We start from the raw sequence: 23,424 nt of genomic DNA on the forward strand, positions 1-23,424 counted from the left end.
TATTCTACTGTGTGTGTGTGTGTGTGTGTGTGTGTGTGTGTAGTACCTCATCTTTATCCAGTCATCTATCGATAGATCTAAATTTATTTTTTAAAATTTTTAAAGATTTTATTTATTCATGAAAGAGAGTGAGAAAGCGAGCATGAGTAGGGCAGGGGCAGAGGGAGAGGGAGAAGCAGATTCCCTGCTGAGCAGAGCCCGACATGGGGCATGATTGCAGGACCCTGGAATCATTACCTGAGCTGAAGGCAGACGCTTAACTGACTGAGTGACTCAGGTGCCCCTCAATGGATCTAATTTTAGATTTAAAGGACAGTTGATGTGTTCCTTTGCTGTCCACAGTCAATTCAGTGATTAGTGTGCCACCTTTGTGCATCAGTTCCTTCTCTCTTAACACTGCCACCTCCCCTTTCTAAGTCTTGGTATTGGTTGATTTAGAAAACATTGCTCCAACTTCCTCAATTATGTCAACATCAGACCTGGAACTGTCCTCTCCACCCCACACTATGTGATTTATAATCTGTTCTTAATTCATGTTTTTGAATTTCTGATACTCAGAACTCATTATTTATTTAACTTGCTCAGCTCTGTCAACCAGAAGCTTTCATAGATTTCAAATACTGAAAGCCCTCTCTTTTCCTTACTCCTCTGGCAATTTTTTTTTTCTGTCTTAAATTCTTAAATTCTAATATTCCTTCATTCATATACTGTCTCTGTTTTTATCTTTCCTCCCCTCCCTCTTTCAACCTCTCTATGTTAATAGATGGTCTTGCCATTGGATCTTAACTACCTCAACTTTACCCCCTTATACGCAACAATTTTTCTTTGTATTTATCACCCATCCTTTCCTTCATTTCTAATCATAGGGAAGAAACTGTTTTCTCTCTTTAACATGGCTAACTCTACCAGAGTTTTATTCCCTTTTTCTCTTGTATTTGCCACTTTCCCTCTCCATGTCCTCCTTCTACTAACATTAAAAATGGAAAAACAAAACAAAACAAAACAGTAACAACAGCAAAAATCCTTGTGTTTTTTTTAAATTTTATTTATTTAACGAGAGAGAGAGAGAGAGAGAGAATGAGATATCACAAATAGGCAGAGACAGACGGGGAAGCAGGCTCCCTGCTGAACAGAGAGCCCGATGGGGGGCTAGATTTCAGGACCCTGGGATCATGACTGAACCGAAGGCAGAGGCTTAATCCACTGAGCCATACAAGTGCCCCAGCAAACATCCTTGTTAAAGATTCACCTTCACTTTCAAACTATGCCAGCCTTCTTAGAAGAATAAAATTTGCTAGTTAATTTCACTTCTCCTTTCTCTTCAGTCCTTACTGGAAGTTTTTGCTTCTATTGCCTTCCTGAAATTTCTTTCTAAGGTCATCAGTGACTGTTAAGTGCTTAATTTTCCTTCTGCCCTTAAAAGGTAGGACAGGGCTCTCCCTCCTTTCTTCTTCCTTGACTTCACTGATGGACATCCATCTTTTGTGGAAACCCCCTTCTTAAATAAATACACCTTTTAGGGGATAAGCAAACTGTTTTATTGACTTGCTGTAGCAGGAGAGACCACACAGATGATTCTGAAGTGGTGCCTCCTTTGAGGAAATGAATTTAAGGTTTTTACTGATTATAGGTTGAGCTCTGAAGTTCTAAGGTCAGATATTAGAAGTGGGGCAAGTCTTTGGATTGGTTGATGTTTTTAAGGTAATAGTTGATACACACGACGTATGGTTGTGATTGAAAGAAAGGCCTGTTGAGGGCCAAGACACTGTGCATTTGTAACTATAACTGAATGGTGGTAGTTGTTCCAGTTCTCAGTCATGCATAAGTGATGGAGTGATTATTCTGGTTTTCACTTTCAAGCACATCTTCAGTGAATTTTTAACTTTTTATTTCCATTACAATTGCCCTGCTTTCTTATTTTGACTATGACAGTAGCAAAACAGGTCTCACTGCCTTGGGGATCTTTTCATAGTAACTCGTATTCCAAAACTAGAGCCATCATTCCAAAAATACAAATTCAAACATGTTTTCTACTGAAAAACCACTGATGGTTCCTTTTATGTCTAAAATAAAAGCTCATATACTAAATGCAGTATTCAGCCCCTTTTGCAATATGACCTGAACTCCAAATTCTAGTCCTTATCTATCTGTTGGCCTATTGGTCCCTATCTTTTCCTCCCCTCCACCCCCATTCTCACTTTTCTCTTCCTTTTCCCCAAGCTATACTCGTATTATGGAAGTATAGTGATTTATTTCACACTGTACATGTTGGCCCGTATGCCTAAAATAATTTTTGTTTCTTAGAATGTTGTTTCCAACCCTTACCTTTATCTGATTATTACCTTTACAGAGTATGTTAGGCAAAACAAAAAACTGCAGACTGGATGACTCAACAGAAATTTATTTGCTGTTTTAGAAACTAGACATCCAAGATCAAGGTGTCCACAGGTTTGATTTCTTCTGAGGCTTTTCTCTTGGCTTGTAGATGAGCTTCTTCTTGCTGTGTCCTCACATGGTCTTTCTGCTCTGTGTGCACATCCCTGGTGCCTCTCTGTGTGTCCTAATCTCTTCTTATAAGACACCAGTCAGATTGTATTAGGACCCACTTTAACAGCCCGATTTTAACTTAATTACCTTCCTAAGAGCCCTGTCTTCAAATAAGTCATGTTCTGAGGTACTGGAGATTAAGGAGTTACTACATGAACTTCCAAGCTGCAATTCAGTCCATAACACAACCTTCCCACATATTTCCTGTAGTAATTAACCTTCTCCACAATCCCATATACCTTGTACCACTTGCATGCTTATTATTATCTGCCTTGATATGGAGTTTTTCATGTTTGTCTCCTTCTGTAGTGTGTGGGTTTCTTGAGGACAGAAACTGTCTCTTACACAACTTCATCTTTCCCTGCTCTCCATGATATTAGAACTGAAGAGGGTTTGATTATTGGCTAAATGAAAGAATTCAATGTGAATCAGGCTTGAATATCTAATAATATATTTTTCAGAATTTTGAGGAGATTGACATAAAAATATATGAAAGGAATATATTATATCTCCTATTTTAGAAGTCTTTGGGCATAGCTTGAGATTTTTGTCTTACATTCTTAAATTATACATAGTCTAAGTAATGTCGGTTTTATAGGACTTTATATAACTCTTTTATGTCTTTAAGGTATAATCATATAATTGGCTTCTATAAGCTACCTATCAATTCTCTCAATTTCATTACTTCCATTACTTTTTTTTTTTCAGATAAAGATGAATGCTGTGTTTCATTCAGTACTGAAAATTTGAAGTTTTGAAGATACTTGCTAAGTCAGATCACTTCAAGTAAGTCTGCTCGTATCCATTTTAATGCCAGGTTAAGATTGATTCAACATGTAAAGAATTAAGTCCAGTACCTTTGACACTTTCTCAACTCACAAATTTCTCAGAATATCTTGGAGTCACATTATATATTGCATCATTGGTCTTGGAAAATAGTAGAAAGATGATTTCTTAGTAAGTTTCATATGCTTATTAAAAATGTAAGGTTTAAACTCTTGGTATTATTTTTAAAATGTGATTAACACCTCAGAATCCTCCTTTATTTTGCATTAAGTCTAGTCATCAGGTCCTGATGATATGCCAAACTTAATATTTTTAAAGGTGGTTTTTCCATTATAGCTAATACTATGTTTTTCAGTTTTTTGAGGCTTTGTATGGCTTTTCTAAATGACTTATATGTTTGTGATTATTGGAGGGACATACTTAGTAATGAACTAGTACTTGAACCTTTAATCAAAAACTGAGCTTTGAAAGGTCATCTTAACCACCTTCAATTAATATAATTACCTCTAATGGTCTTCTGTCTCCATTTACTCTTCCTCTATCCTGTATTCCACTGCTAGATAGATCGGCATATAGAACTCTAATACTTTTAAAATACTTTAATGGCTCCCCACTCACCACTGGATAAATTCCATGTTTCATTGCCTGGTATTCAAAGCCCTCTACCCAGTTCCTAAAAATATGCCTCATCTTAGCCAACTGGACTCTTTCCTCTTCTCTGAATTCTCATCATTTTTCATGGCTCTGTGGCTTGATGTGTTCTGTATTTCTTGTTTTTTTTCTGTGATGTTCTCTTCTTCACCCTCACTGTGCTTGTCGAAATCTTGTGCAAACCCTGAAGGCTCAGCCCAGGTGCATTCTCATCTGTGGAGCTTTCCCTGATTGCTCCAGCTAAACCACTAGCTCTCTCTGCTGACTTTATCCAGTATTTTGTTTTTATCACTATCATAGCACATTTTACCAGGCAGCTTTATAATTTGTGTTTACTTATCTCACATCTTAGGTTGTAAGGACTATAGAATCAAACTTCTTCTCTGAGTAATTTTGGTCTCTCCCAGCATTCAGCATAGCCTCAATAGTGCTCAGTAAATACTTGCTTAATAAATTAGTAATGTGCCTGGATTTTTTTTCGTCATCCTTTCTGTCTTTCATCCTTATAGTCACATATGGTCCATATTCATGGCAACTTTTCATTCCTGGTACACACTTCTGGCAAGCCTCCACGCTGCCATTTTATCCTAGGAAAATACTAACCATAGTGTAATTAACAAGACGCAGTCAGTTCTTAATCTGTGAAAGAAACTGGATTCCAGAAGTTCATATCTAATTCTGTTGTTTGGAATGCAGAAGACATTTTCCTACAAAAACAATGTTATAAATAGTGGTTCGGTTCTCAGCAAGTCCTCCCAAGACTATTTAACTCATAAGTACCAGTGCTACTTGAACTACAGGAAGTCATCATGCATGACACCATTTTGTAGAGAAATTGTAGCTCTGAGAGTGAAATCACATCTCCTGTGTCCTAGAAGCAGAACAGTACCTTTCTGGCCAGCTGGAGCAAAAGGAAAGCCTGAGCTGGACCCCTGGCAGTGGCTCAGCATATTGGATGCTCTCAGACCAGTTGTTTTTGGTTTTCAGTATTTGCATAAGAGACATTTACTGTAGGTTACTGGTACTTTCATGTCTTCTAAATTGAGGGCAAGGGAACACTTGCTCTTGTAGTCTTCTTGCAGTAGATAAGGATAGTCATCAGCTATCCTGATTCTATCCTGAGTCTTCAACTGTTTTATCACATGGATGGGTCACTCTAAGTCAGGTATTGGCAGATTAGAACTGTTTTACTACTTCTTCCTTTCCTGTGAACTTATGAGAATTAAATATATAATATGGAATATATAAATATGGAAAATACTTCTGTGTATGGGAGGAACGTGTTTATTAGGGATTAACCAACCCTGTGTTTGCTATCATACCAGGTTTTATGGACAAGAGATTCTCATTTCTGCATGGGAATACTGATGCTTCCCATGAAAAACTCATCAGTGTGTGCATAAACAATCCTGAAGGTTGATAACTTACGTTGTCAGGCTATAAGAATACACAGCATAAATTTTAGAGACTTTAATTTGCTTAGTCATCATAAGCTTTGAGCCACATGAGTGAATGTCTGCTTTATATTTAATGCTTTCATAGGTGCCAGGGGCTAGGGAATGAGAACCAAAGATATCATGAGAAGTTTACTTTCCCTCCAGGAGCCGGGAATACAGGGAGTGAAGTGTGAAAAAAAAAAAAAAGCACTCACAGTACAAACAGTGTGTTATTAATTGCCGTAAAGTACTTCATTAAGGTAACAAATACTCTTGGGGTTATCAGAATGGCAATATTATTATGATTCACAACGGTTGTAAAAATGGTGGTGGGAATTCAGTTAATCTTAGAGGAATGGCAAAGATTTAAATTTAAATAAAGAGCTAGAAGAGGAACTGACATTCCAGGTTGGATTAACAGCATGAATGGAGAACTAGAGATACAAACAAACAAATCAGCATTACTGGCTGGAACAGAAGGTTCCTTCATGTTGGGTGAAATAATAGGTGGTAAAATTACACCAGTGGTTCAACACTGGCAGTGAATAAAAGTCATCTAGAGATATTTTTAAAAATGCAGATCCCTGGATCTTACCCCAGAACTAATAAATAGAATTTCTGGGACTCAAGATGTAAACCTGTTTATCTTTCAAAGTTCCCCTAGCGGTTGAGAACCACTCCATTAGAAGGATGGGCCAAGTTTAGTAGAGCCATGAATGCCTTGCTGAGGAGTTGGGCCTTTGTGTGTCAAGCAGTGGGAAGCCCTCAGAGGTTTCTGAGCCCGGTGACATGATGGAATTCGAGTTTGCCAAGATAAATGATTCACCAACTGCATGTGAATGGAAAAGAAATAAGAAACAGCTTGAATTAGAGCAGTAGTGGCAGGGAAAACAGAGAAGGTCACATTTTTAAGGGTACTTAGATGAGTGGGAGTTGGCGATGTCAGCCTTGACCTCGGCATGATTTGTTTTATAAACTGATTATACAACTTCACCCTCATTAATTTGATCTCTTCTCTCTTACAACCTGGCAACTTAAACAGTAATTTCAGCCAGTTTGCATTTAATAGAAGGAGACCATTGTCTACTCATGTACACATCTAACTCATAATAGTAAGTGAAGTTATGTGGATGAGGAATATGACCTTTAACATAATCATTATAAAGCATTTAATAACCACCCACGTATGCAATAACACAACCCCAGTTCTGCAGGATTGTGCCAAGAGCTGAAGTCACAAATATAAGACAGCTATTGGCACATAATTCCCTAGCATGAAGTTGAAATTTGAAGAAACTTTCTAAATCATGTTATGCATTTTAATATTTTTAGCATCAGATTTACTAATTGCTTAATTTTTGTGGTAGTAGGTAGGCCTGTGAATACCTCCTGACCTTAGCAGCTCTGAGCTTATGTTTCTCGGCTGCTCACATCCACAATTAGTGGTTCTTATCCAGGCCCATACCCTCCTAGTGACAGTCATGCATGCCCCTACCTTGTCCTCACCCAAGTGAGCCAGTAGACTGGAGGTGTAAAGGAGTCAGCATTGCAGTTCTTTTGTGGCACTGACAAGCCACATGATCCTGAGGAGTGTTGCTCCTGGCTGCCGTGGGACATGACAGCTTTTGGGAGTCTCAAAAATGCCATGGGTTGAAAGTATTTCATACCTCTTGGAGATGTTTTGACTATTTTGTGTTTGGAAACAAGGGGCCATATTTATTTATATGGCAGAGAATAAGTTCAAGGTGTGATGTTTTGATGTGACCTGTTTCCTTTAAGAAAAGACTCCACATCGTGGATTTTTTTTTTTTTTAAACCACTCTTTTGGCTGTTCTGAGACAACAACCTCTCCTGTGGTCTTTGCCCATGACAGTGAATTTATTGTGTCATCAGTGTCTTGAGTTACTTTTCTTTCTTTCTTTTTTTTTTTTTTTTAAGATTTATTTATTTATTTGACAGAGAGAGACACAGGGAGAGAGGGAACACAAGCAGGGGGAGCGGGAGAGAGAGAAGCAGGCTTCCTGCTGGGCAGGGAGCCCGATGCGGGCCTCGATCCCAGGACCCTGGTATCATGACCTGAGCCTAAGGCAGATGCTTAACGACTGAGCCACCCAGGCACCTCTTGAGTTAGTTTTCTATGGCTACTTAGGTTTTCACTAATCATTCAAGTGTTTAACCAGAGAATGGGTGGTCTGCTTAGATCTAAGAGATCTTGTCAGGAAGTGAGGGAAGGGGACGGACATCGGCTGAGTGCCCACTCTGCGTCATGGAGTTTGCATGTATTTTATAATTTTAACTCCCCTTTACAAGTGAGAAGCTTCCAATCTACAGAGGCTTGAACAGTTTCTCTCACATCACAAGTTAAGGGCGGTTTTGATCGCAGCTCTGGCTGTCCTAAGGGCTCAGCAGCCTGGTCTTCCAATCCTGCATGCCTTATTTGTGGGAAAGGTCACTGCACTCAGCGTCAGGCGCTGTGCATGCAAGCTTCTTCCTCCATCACAAACAACCCTGAACAAGTTACTTAAGGCTTTCAACTTCAGTTTCTTCATCTGCCATGGGGGGGGACAAAACCGGCTTTACTGACCCTTTGAGGTTTTGTGAGAAACCTGTTAGTGACTTTCAGTATGACTTTACAGGTTTGGAAAGGAAGATTGAGATATTTTTAATTCAAGCAAAAAATAAACTTAAAAAACCCAAACCATTAAATGAGATGAACTTGGACGGATTTTGTGGTATTTCACTTCTTGACACGCTCTGCAGACTTTCCAAAATAATGTTTGTTGATTTTGCAGGCCCCAAACACCACAGTGTGCCAAACTGCATCACTGACTTTAATATCTCAATGTAGCAGAGAGAGTCCTGGCAACCTGTCAGGTACTTATTTTCTCTCACCAGCAGCAATCAGTAGTTTCTGTACCACATCAAATAGGTCTGAGCTCCGGTAGATAATGAATGAAGACAGAAGACAGATTCGTAGCCAGTGAGGACTCAGAAGAGACTCAGACTACCACATAGTAATAGACTTACTGGGCTAGAGTGGATGTTCACATTATCAGAACAATTCTTTATATTTTGGAAGGTTTTTTTTTTTTTTTTAAATAAGCCTGAGTAGTAAAGTCACATTTTATAAAACTGATTTCACAGAACTTCTTTTCAAAAATGTTTCCAGATTTCTGGACAACTTTCATAGGTTATAGGATGGTGAATACTGAAAGGCAACTATGAGCTATTAAAACCCACTCAGCGCTTCTTTCAAGTGTACATGTGAGAGATAAGAAATTTAGGGTACTCATTAAAGTATAAGTACAGCACTATGAATGAAATGGCCAGGAGCCTGGAAGTACCAAGGTCATGTCCTAGACTTACCCAAAACCTGTACCCACTAAAGCTCTAAGTCTCTTATACATCAGACTAACAAAGACCAAAAAAAAAAAAAAAGAAGAAGAAGAAGAAAGAAGAAAAAGAAAGAGAAAGGAAAGCCTTCGGAAGACCATCCGACAAAATAGAGGAGTAGTGTTAGACTCCAGACCCAGATCCAGAGGAATGTACCCATTCTGTCTTGTATTCAGAAGTGTGGAAAACTCTTCTACATCTGCCGCATTCTGTATCTTGAAGAGGGTTCCCTAGTTCTAGGGTGCTGACTTCCACATGGCTTCTCATGCACCCATGCTGTGCCTGCATCCTAGGTCTGGTGGCTGGATGACCCCAGTTAGGGCCTGGTCAAGGAGAGTGAAAGGGAGAGTGGACACAGAAAGTTAAGCAAACATGCAAAGCAGAGATTATGATCAGATTTGGTCCGCAGATGTGCCATGTTTGCCCAGTATTTGTTTTAAATGTGAATTCGTTATTACTAGTGTTATTTTAACTAGTCACCAGTTTAACTTGTTGACTGATTTAATGTACAAATCCACATTTCTGGGTTCTCATGCAAACTGGAGACCTGGCAACTTTAGTCCTACCTTTCCATGTGACGGTAGTCCGCTGGAGTGAAAAAGCAGCTTCTTGTACTAGATGGGAGGCTTTACTTTCCCATTCTCATGGCCCCACTCCTGGCTGTTGATTTTCTTTACATAGAAATAAGAAGAAAGTTAAACAGTACTAGTTCTGCCTTCTATATGAAAATTGGAGATAACAGGTTGATAGGATGGTATATTTCAGTATAAGTGAAAGACAGTGTGTTAGTTTCCTAGGGCTGTCTTGACAAAATACCATAAACTGGGTAGCTGTAATCAACAGAAATATATCCTCTCACTGCTCTAGAGGCCAGAAATCTGCAATCAGGGTGTTGGCAGGGCCATGCTCCCTCAGAGACCTCTAGGAGATGCTCCTTCCTGCCTGTTCTAGCTTCTGGTACATTCCTTAGGTCATGGCAGCATAACCCCAATCTCCAACCACCCCATCATCTCATGAATGTCTTTCCTCTGTGTCCAGGTTTTCCTCTTCTTATAAGGACAGTAGTCATATTGCATTGGCGCCCACCCTAAGCCAGTATAACATCATATTAACCTAATTACATCTACATAGACCCTGTTTCCAAATAAGGTTACATTCACAGGTACGAGAGGTTAATACTTCAACATAACATTTTGTGGGACACAATTCAACCCATAATAGGATGGCATATTTCTTTGGACAGTGCAGAGTAATAGTTTAAGAACAGAGATCAGAATGCCTGTTTCCCTATTTACAACTTATTTTCTGTGTGCTCTTGGATAGGCTGCTTACTCATCTCAGTGTCTCCATGCTCTCATCTATAAAGTGAGGATCATGGTACCTACCGCATAGGGTTGAAATGAGGACAGAATAACTTAATATGTGGAAATCATTTAGAACAGTGCATGGCACATCCTAAGTGCTCAATAAACTGAACTATTATTATCATTAATTATTATTAGTTCTTATTCATACACGATTTCTTTGCATACAAAGAGTATCAATGCCAGAAATCTGTTATTTATGATAGCACTGTAAAACAAACCATGGATGAAAGAGGAACAGTAGATAGAAATGATGCATGAAAAAAAATACTTGAACCAATCAAAAAAGAGAAGTGAGAGACACTAGAATTTTAAAAGGATATACTTTTTAGTGCAGATAAAGGAATGTAATACATTAAAATTCCTCAGCTTCTTCCTTCTTTGAGATTATCTGCCTGGCCTGTAAATGTTCTTGAAACCAATAAAGACCCAGGCAAGATCTTCAAACCCAGAAGCGTAGACATTGACCATTGGATTGGCGACCACATGGCCTTTACATAATAAGAAGAAAGTTACTCCAGGGAGAGCATCCAAGGAACACATGACTTCTAAGCATTCCTACCTATCTCCTTGGAACCATGTTATTACTATCTACCTCCTTCCCACAAATACTTGGGTTGAAAATATCCTTGTTTCCAGTCCCTGGGTCAGAGATTGAGACTGAATAATTTTTTGAATGTAAACCAAATTTTTCCTCCTAAGGGAACGAATATTTTGGGATCTATTATTTTCTTTTTCCACATAGCCTTTAGGTAAGATAACCATGCAACTTGAGTTTTATTAAAAACTGAGAGCTCTGATAGACAGGGTTTTAAGAAATGACAAGACTTTCTGAAGTACCTGGAAGAAAATTATTCTGTAGGTCAGTGGCTATAAGATATGTAATATCTTACATATCTTATCATATATTCCTCATTCTCAAAGATACTGTTACCCTGAAAACATGAGAATACTCAAATAAAAGAGACATATGTGTGTGTTATTTACGATTGTGATTTTATTTTAATAAAAAGTTGGGCTATTTAATTTTTGGCAAATAAGTAGTGTTTTATAGTTCAAGTGTTAGTAATTTGGAACATTTTGATGAAATGATGAATTCATCAGGACTTGTTTGGTTGTAAGTGAAAGAAAGCCAGCTCAAGCCAGCTTATGAAAATAAAAGGAACTTAATTATTTATAAGACTATGGTTTCCAGAGTTGCATCTGGCTTCAGGCATGGTCGCAGCCAGGAACTCAGATGATCTCATCTGGACCCTTTTTCAGCTCTGCTGGTTTCTTTATTCATCATTATGCAGACAGGCATATGATCAGTAAAATGACCACCAGCACCTTGAGACTGTTGTCTTCCTGGTTTAGCAGTGCCAACAGGAAGAGAACTTGTTGGGCCACCCATCCAGCTATCAGCCTCAGAGAAGATACGGAACAGCTCTGGCGACATGGGTGGTGAATAATCACTGTGACCCAGGGAATGGAGTATTCTGGTGGACCAGCTTAGGGCATGTTCACCAATGCTGCAACAGAGGTGCGTTGTCCAGTGATTGAGGGCCCCTGTGGGATCTCAGGGTGTGAGAGAGGCTCTCTCCAAAGGAATGAGAAGAAGGGATATGAGGGATATGAGAAGACCAAAACTGTAGTAAATTCAACCATTACAAATGGTCTGTGTGAACTAACTTAGAAACTATACTTTTGCTCTTAAGATGGCATATAAAGAACTTTCTGCCTTCTCCTATTAAAATATCTATCCCAAACAAAAGAAATGGGAAATAAAAATTCCACCTCTTTCTTTGATAAGAAGTAGATGACATCAGTAATTCTCATAAATGCGAACACAGAAAGTGTTTGATACTGTAACCTAGTCGAGAATGTGAAACCATAATTATTGTCTTTGAAAATGTGAAAAGATTTTACACAGAAAACAGTTTTTTTTTAAAAAGAAGAATTAAAAAGAAAAGTAAAAAAACAGGAAATAACTCTCAAAAATTAGAAATCTAAAGGCTGAAAGAAACTCACTGAGCTGTTGAAAGCTAAATATGAGGGAGAAATCATTAGCGGCGCAACCCAGCAGGTCCAATAGCAGCTCACTGATGCAAGAGAAAATGGGACAGAATCATTCAAGAAATAATAGAAGACTTTTCTAGAACAGAAGTAAAGATAAGCCTGAAAGTTTCCAGAGAAGAAAAAAAAAATTGTCACATGCAAAGTGTTTTGAATAAAACCAACAAGAGACTTCTCAACATCAGTGCTGCTATGGAAACATCTAAATTTGTGAAAAATTTTTTAAAGGTTTATTTATTTATTGAGAGAGAGAGAGAGAGAGAATAACGGGGGAGAGAGAGAGAGAATCTCAAGCAGACCCCCCCCCCCCCCCAAAATCATGACCTGAGCCAAAATCATGAGTCAGACACTTAACTGACTGAGCCACCCAGGCATTCTGTGAAGTATATTAAGGGGTAATTTTTATTATAAAAAAAGCATGTCTTTCTTTACCTGAGAGTTGTTGTCAAATATCTCTAAATAGTTCTCTTAAATGGTTTTTAAAAACTATTTCACTTATAACTTTCCATCATTTAGACTTACTGAAATTTTTGTATAATCTGAGGTATACCTGTAAATTTTCCTTTCAGAGATTTGAGGCATGTTCATGGTCCTTACTCTTGTTTTTCTTTTTTTGATTCACTAATTCACCCAAGAGTATGAGTGTGAACTTTTTTCCAGATACAACGGAGTTAATGTTTCTTGTTTTATATAGTAGTCCAACATCTATCCATAATTGTATAATCAGTAACAACCAATTATAATTTCAGTTATTTTTGAAACCAAAATAACACAATCACACTGTGATTGTGTTAGAAACTCACTGATAATACTAGGGTATGGGATAGCAGGACTTGTAAAATATTTGCCATTTTTCCTTTGTGCCATCATCCAGTGATTTCAAGAGACAAAGTTTGGGCCTTACTCTCTTAAAATGTTTGGCATATACACACACACACACACACACACACACACGCACGTGAGTATATATATATATATATCTATATATATATATAAAATTATGAGTAACAAAGTATCATATAGAATATTAGTTTTTTTTCTTCTCTCAATGAGGAAGACAAAGTCCTGAATAGAATTTTCTTTTGAAAATTAGAAAGGGTGGGGTGCCTGGGTGGCTCAGTGGGTTAAGCCTCTGCCTTCAGCTCAGGTCATGATCCCAGGGTCGTGGGATCGAGCCCCGCATTGGGCTCCCTGCTCAGCGGGGAGCCTGCTTCCTCCTGCCTGCCTCTCTGCCTACTTGTGATCTCTGTCTGTCAAATAAATAAATAATATCTTTTAAAAAAAAAAAAAGAAAGAAAATTAGAAGGGGCATCAAAAGTTGAAATTTAGCAGATGTATTTTGAAAATTTTAATTATTTGAAAAAATAATATTTTTGGGATTCAGCGATTATTGTTGACTATGTAACTTATATTTTGTTATGGTATCTTTAGATTAAAGTACTTCAAATTGCATTTTTGTTTTTAAAATATTCTAACTTTTAGTCTGTATGTACTATAAAAGAATTGAAATTTTTAGGTGCAGTGCAGTTTTCCCTTTCTTTTTGGATTAGTTTCTAAAGCCTAATGAAATGGAAGGTAATTGTCTTTTCCAGTTTTAAAAAAAAGTTCTATTTTATTCCTTAATGTACTATAGTGAAACCAAAATAATATAGAAAAATCAAGAAATGAAAGAGTGCCAGGATTTTTCTTGCCAATATAACTTTTTAGAATTGTGCTGAGTTGCTTTTGCTATAAAACCACACCAACTAGTTTATTATGTATTCTCTAGGTAATGACATTTTATAGAGGATTTTTGTAGTTCTTTTGGCTCGGTGAGGTCAGGAACTTTAAATTAGAATTATTAGAGCTGGAAGGCATCCTCTTACTCACTTTCTAAGTGATGGAACTGAAGTCCTGAGAAATCATGATTTATCCAGGGTCACACAGCTAATAGTGAAGGTTAGAAGAGAATCATGGCCTCTTGGCAGTCAGTTCAGTGATCTTTGTGAAAGACTTTTTGGACTTATTCTTACCACCATCACGTTATGTGCATTGCCCATAATTTATTGCTTTGGGCCCAGTTAGCAAATTACAAGTTTATGTTTAATTTCCTAAAGCTGAAGGAACATTTAGAATTAGGAATATTGACAGTGACAGAAACAGGAGATGGCAAGGATTTTTGCCCAGGGTAGAAGCTATCTCTTGATTAGACTCTGGTCCTCCTCCTCTCTAGAAGGAATTCCATTATTCATTATTCTATAGGACATAATTCTGCCTTCCAGAAAGTTCTTCCTTGTTTATTTTCCTCCAAGGTCAACTATGTCCTCCTTGGAGGTTACGTAACCTTCATATCTTTCTTTTAGTCCCTGCAATTTGACTGTGTGAGCGTTGTTTGAAGCGTGAAAGGCTTATAGGCAAGGCTTATGGGTTTTTTGTCAATATTATTCCCTCAGAAACCTAATTGGCCCTGATCTATCTTTTTGTAGTTACTTTCCTGTGCTAGTAATAGAGTGACTTACATGTCCCAGTCTGGCAGAGGGAGTTATAGTTTATACATATCTCTTGTGCATGGTAAGTAATAATTCCTTCTTTCATTCTCAAAACTATCCCAGTTTGGACAATAAATTATATGGTTACTCTAACCAAAAAATCCCAGTCTCTTATTTCTTTGCTTCCTTACTTCTGTTCTTACCTCTCTTATCTTTCAAAGGATGCTGTCATGTGGCCATCTGAAATAGGTTTCATGGAAGTAATGTACTTAGCCTGATTTGTAACAAGACTGACTTCCCACTGGTTACATGAGAAAACCTAATGGCCATTTTTGCTCAAAACTTTTTGGCCTTCTCTCTTACTGAAATCCAGAAACAATCAGTGTTTCTAATTTGGGGCCCCCAAATTTCTGGGTTCTCTATTCCCTGCCATTTCTGCTGTCCAGTCGGTTAGTTCTTGCCTGTGTACATTCCTTGCTTGTAAATTCTCAAAGAAAAGCAGCACGTAATACTGTTATTCTAGTATTCTGTTTTCCTTCTCCTTTACCCTACAGCTGTACTCTTGGTAGACACCATTGTGTCTTCGAAGCTATCTCAGGCATTTAAAAAAATTGAGATATAATTTATACACAGTAAACACACAGTAAAAACCACTGTCCCCAATAAGATATAGAACACTTCCATTACCCCAGATGTATGCTCTTTTCCAGTTAATCCCCTGCTTTGCTCCCCAGGAGGCAACCACTTTTTTTATTTCTATCACAGTTTCCTTTTGACAAACAATATTTTTACTAAGTTTTTGTGACTGTGTGACATAACTATCTTCCCATCCTTTAATCAATTTATCTCGTGCTGCCTGACTGCTAAGCAGTTGCCATGTCTTCTATATTTTCTGTTTGGTCTGTACCCACTTGAAAACTACCTGCGACAATAAATGGACTCCAAAAAAATATGATAGATTAAACCTGAGTGAAGTGTATTTATCACCAATAATAAGTGTATTGAAGGCATTCCTTATTGGTAGGTAACTTTCTGTAATGTGGGACTTTTTGTCCTCCAGGATTTGGGGAAAGAGCAGGAACACACCACACGTGCTCTGAAAAGTTCAGGTTGAACCTGAGAACTGACACTCCACCACTTGCTGTACTGACATCCTTCTGGGGAAGACTATGCACAAAGCCACACCTGGTGTAATGGGGTGGGAGGCAAGGTTTGGAAATGTAGGCTCTACATGTAGGCTAGGCAGCCGCTTCTCAGTGACAGCTCCACACTGTGACACAGGGGAAGGTTAAGTTTGGACAATGTTAATTGTCCACGGGTTAACATGGTTAATGGCACAGCTTTTATTTTGTTTTAGTAACATAATACCATATTGCTTTCCTTTTTTGTCTTTGTGTTACTTCCTTTTCTTTGTGTTACACTCTTTTATGCACTTTGAACAAACATTTCAATATTTAAAACTAAAAAAAACCACAATGATACTGCTATCTCTTTGGGAATGTTTGAAGTAAAAGCAACTAACTGCTTTTTAAATTATTCTGATGAAATTAAGATTATCTCTGGCCATCGACAGAGATAATTAAGTCTTTTTTTAAAGATTTTTATTTTAATTCCAGTATAGTTAACTTACAGTGTTATATTAATGTTTCAGGTATACAATACAGTGATTCAGCAAGTCTATATACATGACTCAGTGCTCATCAAGATAAGTGTACCCTTTAATCCCCATCACCTATTTCATCCATCCTGCCAATTCATCTCCCCCCTGGAAACCATCAGCTCTCTATAGCTAAAAGTCCGTTTCTTAGTTTGTCTCTTTTATTTATTTGTTTGTTTTGTTTCTTAAATTCCACATTTAAATGAAATCACATGTATTTGTTTCTCTGACTGACTGACTTTGCTTAGCATTATATTGTCTAGCTCCATCCGTGTTGTTGCAAATGGAAAGATTTCATTCCCTTTGATGGCTGAATAATATTCCATTATGTGTGTGTGTGATGTGAGATAGATAGATAGGTAGATCTATATATAAATAGATATATATATATGTATATATATCTATATATAAATAGATATTTAAAATATCTATTTTAGATAAATATATCTATAAATATATAGATATAGATATATAAAAATGTTGTATATATATACACAACATATACAACATTTTTATCCACTCATCTATCAGTGGACACTTGGTTGCTTCCATAACTTGGCTCTTGTTAATAATGCTGCAATAGGGGCGCCTGGGTGGCTCAGTGGGTTAAGGCCTCTGCCTTTGGCTCAGGTCATGATCCCAGGGTCCTGGGATCGAGCGCCGCATCGGGCTCTCTGCTCTGTGGAGAGCCTGCTTTCTCCTCTCTCTCTGCCTGCTTCTCTGCCTACTTGTGATCTCTGTCTGTCAAATAAATAAATAAATAAATAAATAAATAAAAAATAATGCTGCAATAAACATAGGGGTACATATGTCCTTTCCAATTAGTGTTTTTGTAATTTTTTTTTGGTAAATACCGAGTAGTGCAATAATTGGATTGTAGGGTAGTTCTATTTTTAATTTTTTGAGGAACCTCCATACTGTTTTCCACAGTGGCTGTACCAGTTTGTATTCCCACCAACAGTGCACGAGGGTTCCTTTTTCTCTACATCCTCACTAACACGTGTTACTTCTTGTGTTTTTGATTTTAGCTATTTTGACAGGTGTAAAGTGATACCTCATTGTGGTTCTGATTTGCATTTCCCCAATAATGAGTGATGTTGAGCAACTTTTCATGTGTCTCTTAGCTACGTCTGGATATCTTTGGAGAAATGTCCCTTCATGTCTTCTGCCCATTTTTTAATTAGGTTATTTGGATTTGGGGTGTTGAGTTGTGTAAGTTACTTATATATTTTGGATACTAACCTATTGTTGGATATATCATTTGCAAATATCTTCTCCCATTTAGTAACTTGTCTTTTACTTTTGTTGATTGTTTCCTTCACTGCACAGACACTTTTTATTTTGATATAGTCTCAATAATTCATTTTTGCTTTTATTTCCCTTGCCATAGGAGACATATATAGAAAAAAATGTTGCTACAGCGATGTCAGAGGAGATAATTTAAGTCTTAAAATATAAAGATCCCTGATATCACCATTTGTATTCAATATAGACTAGAATAGAGATCTTACCAGCGATGCTAGCCTGCAGAATAAGATGGGCGGTGATGGGAGGGGGAAGACGATTATAAAAGAAAAGGTATAAGAATGGAAAGGAAGAAAAAAACACTGTCATTATTGGCAAATTGGTGTAATTATCTATGTAGAAAATTTCCAAAACTCTACAGCTGAATTCCTAGAATTGACTAGGGAATTTAGCAAGGTCTTTGGATACAGAAGCAGTATAGGTAAGCCAATTACATTTCTATGGACTGGCAGTGACAACAAAAAACCAGAGAGTATAATTTTAAGAACATTTTATTCTGAAATTATTAACATTCCATGTGGCCATGCTATATTTTTTCAAAACTAAGAAATTGACTTTGGTACAATAATGTTACTAAACTATGCCTTTATTCAGATTTTCCCAGTTTTTCCTACTGATACCCTTTTTCTGTTTCAGAATCAAGTCTGGGTAGCTATATATCTTTAGTCTACCCCAATTTACAGCTAGTCCTTGCTCTTTTCTTTTCAGAACCCTGACACTTTTGAAGAGTAGAGGTGAGGTCATTGGTAAAATGGACCCCATGATGTTATCATATCATATAATATAACATTATTGTTAATGTTAACCTTGACCACTTGGTTAAGGTGGTGTCTGCCAGGTTTCTTCACAGCGAAGTTACTATAATAAATGTAATTTTAAAACTACAAAATTTACAATATAGAATGAAGTATAGAATACAATATAGATGACATTTGGATAAATCTAACAAATAATGTCTATGACCTTTATTGAGAAAATTATAAACTTCTGTTGAACGTTAACTATGATCCAATTAAATGGAGAGAAATGCTGTATTAATGTATTGGGAGACTAAATGTTGCAAAGATGTTAATTCTCTTAATGCACTTAGGATCAAATTCCTAACAGACTTGGGGAGTTTTAATGATACTACTACTACTTTTGATTATTATTATTGTTATTGTAGTTGTTATTTTGGTGATGACTGACATAATTCTGGACATAATGGAAGAGGAATGGTCCAACACACATATGAAAAGATGTGCAACATCACTTATTATCAGGGAAATGCACATCAAAACTACAATGAGATATTACTTCAAACCTGTCGGAATGGCTAAAATCAACAACACAAGAAACAACAACTGCTAGCAAGGATATGAAGAAAAAGGAACACTCATGCACTGTTGGTGGGAATACAAACTGGTATAGCCACTGTGGAAAACAGTACAGAGGTTCCTCAAAAAGTTAAAGATTGAACTACCCCACAATCCAGTATTTGCATTACTGGGTATTTACCCCAAAAAAAGAAAAAACACTAATTCGAAAGCATATATGCACTCATATGTTTATTGCAGCATTATTTACGATAGCCAGATTATAGAAGCATCCATTAATAGATAAATGGTAGTTTATGTGTGGAATAATCCACTATATGCATATACATGGATGTGATATATATATATATAATTATAAATTTTATAAATTTTATTTTTTATAAAAATAAATATTTTTTAGAAAATTTATTAATTTTATAAATCATATGTATATAATGGTAAATCATATAAATAATTATATATAATTACAAATTTTATAATTTATAAGTTTTATATTTATGTATAATTTACATATATAAATTTTATAATTTATAAAAATATAAAATGCTTATATGCAAGATATTCCCTCTTGTATAAATTATACATTACAATATTTCACTGTATTATATATATAAATATATATACTATATAAGGGGATATTATTCAGCTATTAAATCTGAAATGTGAAATCTTGGCATTGCAACAACATGGTTGGAACTGGAGAGTATAATTCTAAATGAGATAAGAGAAAGACAAATACCACGAGATTTCACTCGTATGTAATTTAAGGAAAAAAACCAAATGAGCAAAGGAAAAAGAGAGGGACAAAGCAAGAAACAGACTCTTAGCTATAGAGAACAAACTAATGATTACCAGAGGAGTAATGGGTGATGATAGGTTATAGGTGGTGGGGATTAAGGAGACCACTTGTTGTGATGAGCATTGGGTGATAAATGGAACTGTTGAATCACTATATTGTACAACTGAAATTAATATAATGCTATGCCAACTATACTGGAATTAAAATAAAAACTTAAAAAAAAAATGAAAAAGAAGAGAAAACGTCATGTGATTATGTTCACAGATGTGAAAAAAGACATTAGAAGAATTCTATAGAACATGATATTTTAATATAATTTCAATATGGTTGAATTTAATAGAATATAATTTCATATATGTAATATAATTTATAAATATAAATATAATTTCATATATAATATAATTGAATATAATTTCAATATCAGTAAGATATTGGTGCAATTTATGTTGAAAGATGGTCCAAAAATTACAGAGACACTCCTAAAGAACAAGGTGTTTTTCCTGCCTTATGTAATGATTTAATATAAAACAAATTTAAACCAGTGTAAGGATATATATGTTGGTCAGTGGGAAGCATAGAGAATTCAGAAACAGATCCATTTATATACAGAAGTTAGATTTTTCAGTGTAAGGTGCTAAGGCAAGAGATTGCTCAGATAAAAGAAAATAATACTGGATTCCTATCTCACATCACACACAAAATGGGAAATGGTTAAACTATAACTTATAAATTAATTATAAGTAAACTTAATTATAAAATTAGAAGCAGAGGGATGCCTGGGTGGCTCAGCCAGTTAAGCCACTGCCTTCAGCTCAGGTCATGATCCCAGGGTCCTGGGATCAAGTCCCATATCAGGCTTCTTGCTCAGTGGGAAGCCTGCTTCTCTCTCTGCCTCTGCCTGCCATTCTGCCTGCTTGTGTGCTCTCTCTCTCTCTCTCTGACAAATAAATAAATAAATAAAATCTTTAAAAATTAGAAGCAGAACCCAGAAAAGAAGTTGAAGAAAAAAACAAAATACCAAAGAAATGAAAACAAAATTTGAAGGAGTGTAAGAGAAAAGAATTAGTATAGAAAAATAGTGAAGTCATGGAAATTAGAAATGAGAGAAGTAAGGGTACCTGAGTGGCTCAGTTGATTAAGTGTCAGACTCTTGATCTCAGTTCAGTTCTTGATCTCATCCACACTGGGTGTGGAGCCTACTTCAAGAAAAAAAAAAAAAAAAAAAGTAGAAATAAGAGAAGTGAGCCACGTCAAATATACATTTAAAAGGTGATGTAACACCTTTAGTTTTAAAATATTAGTGTTTACAATATGCCAGAACTGCATCATTCATTAACTTCTCTCATCCTGCTGAGTTAGGTGCCAGAAATCATAAAATAATCTATAAATTATTATAATGATCTATCTACTGACAACTCAATTGCTCAATCACTTATAGAAAGCAAAGAATTGGAAACCACCTGACTTGCAGAGGGATTCATTATCACTTTGTCAGTTTGGGGAAGTTTATCAAAAAGGGTTAATTAAGATTTATCAAAAGAATATTAAAAGTTATTACTCTTTTGCTTACAGGTAACTTGTTTAACTCAAAATACTTAGAAAGGACTGTTTAGAGATATTATGAATTTTAAAACACATTTTCCATTATACAGTGAGTTTTTAGAGTAATTTTTGTCTTAACATACATCTGAAATGTATTTTTTATCCAGAACCTTGCAGCTATAAATATAGATCACTCAATTTAAGGAAAATTGTTGTCATTTAATTGACAAAGCTAGTCTTCAGTTACAAGTTTATCTTTCAAATCAGACTTCCTCTGTGGGTAAAAGTCCAACTTGATTTTTCAGCTCAAATAAATATGTTAATATATGTCTCCATGACAACCATCACACAGCTGAATTCTAATTCTAATATAGATAAATAGATAAGGCGCAGAGCCTTACTATGCGTTGCCTGGATACAGTAAGATACTGATGCCTTCAATATTTCTTTGCTTTGTGTTCACTAAAGTCTTCTAAAGTTGAGATGATTCTTTTGCAATAATAAGGGTATGGAAGATGTAACGTCCTTAAGTAAAAATACCCTCCTTACTGCTTCATTGTACTACATATCTGAACTTATAATATACTAACGTAGGCCCACATAGTCCGTTTCCTAATAAAATATGTGATATATATATCTACACATGTGTAGATATATATATGATGGGGGATAAACAAATCTTTATTGTACTACTTTCATAAAAGGGAGGATTTACAGGTTTGACAGGTTTGACATCCTGGAGAGTTTATATTCCAGGGAAATACACTAGTTGGGATTAATGGGTAGGATACATTTCTTTTGTAAAGTGAGAAAAGTGATTGTGAAGGAGAGGAGAAGGAAATACGAAAGAGGCTGGCTTAATACCTTAGATACAGGTGTATTTGCCAAAAGATCAGTAATAGAAAAGATGGAAGTTGATGATCTGGAATTTGATTACCTTAAAACTGTACCAACATATCTCCTGGAAAGTCTTCATGTAGCCCCAGAGTACCTCAATTTATAGACCACTGATACAGAAGACAGGCAGAGCAGATCCATCATATGTATAATTGCAGATATGATAACCAAGCTAGTGTGGTAAAATTAATGCTTAGAGATTAAACTTTCCTAAGATAAAAGACAACTAACATCTGAAGTTTGAGAGGGCATACTGTGTGACTGGGTTTTTATAGTAAAGTTGCTGGACCTCAGAAGTCAAGAAAGATTTTGGTGGGAAGAGCCAGGCAAATAGGTTTGAGTTATTTATAAATAGAGAAATTATATTGGCTTCAGATTTCATTCAGTGCAAGATTTCAAACAATGGAGTATACATAAAATATTTTCAAGAAAAGAATACTTAAGAAAGAACTTTTCTATTTCTCAAGCCTTTGGGTTTTCCAAGAACTAGGAAAGAATCACAACTTTTCAGCAATCTCATCCATAGGAAGGATCTAAGACAAGAAGTTTGAGAAAATCAACATGTAAATGTACTTGTTTTGCTGCCAGTTTGACTTCTTAAACATAAGGATGAACCAATAAGTTTACATGATACCAATCTCCAAAGATTAGCTCATGATGAAGTAGAATCTTGGGCATAGACTTTGCTGATAACTGTGCTCTGAGTGCTTTATCAAAAATCTTCCCCAGAAACATTTACTTTACTTTTTTCTAGGCAAAACAAATGAAATCTGTAAAAGACCTTTTATGTTTAAGTTAGAAAAAGTCTGAATATGTTTGGGTTGGTGAGAAAATAAAAAATATACCACCCCTGTCAATTTGGAACAAAACTACATAGTTTGTGAGCTGTGGTAAAAGAGCATCCTACATTCCTTTTTGAAAAGCCATCTGAAGAAGTGCGTCATATATAATTTTTCAGTTGTAAAAAGGTTCAGGGTCTAAACCAAGTGTTCTACTGCCTATACACTCTGATATTTCTGTTCTTGACTTCTATGGTTGACAGCAACAGATAAGAAAAATGGAAGACTGCAATAAGTTTATTTGCAAGAGAGCTAACAGTGCTCTCTGCTTTTCATACTTCAGCCAGCATGTTGGATATCCAGGCCGTGAATTGGGTTCTTTGGTTTGATAGTCTGGAGGCTGCCAATTCATATTTACAGAACAGATAG

General features: G+C 36.3%; 1 protein-coding gene across 3 annotated transcripts in view; it reads left to right on the plus strand.

Moving 5' to 3' along the window:
- ZNF438 (zinc finger protein 438) overlaps nucleotides 1-23,424 on the plus strand; it is a 174,511-nt gene that overhangs the window by 71,861 nt on the left and 79,226 nt on the right. For all 3 annotated transcript variants that reach the window (XM_080811145.1, XM_080811147.1, XM_080811146.1), the window contains one exon: nucleotides 3,256-3,333. The gene's annotated coding sequence lies outside the window, so the exon portion shown is untranslated. The remainder of the gene's footprint in view (nucleotides 1-3,255; nucleotides 3,334-23,424) is intronic.

This window comes from Martes martes (assembly GCF_963455335.1).
Source record: "Martes martes genome assembly, chromosome: 8".
NCBI lineage: Eukaryota > Metazoa > Chordata > Mammalia > Carnivora > Mustelidae > Martes > Martes martes.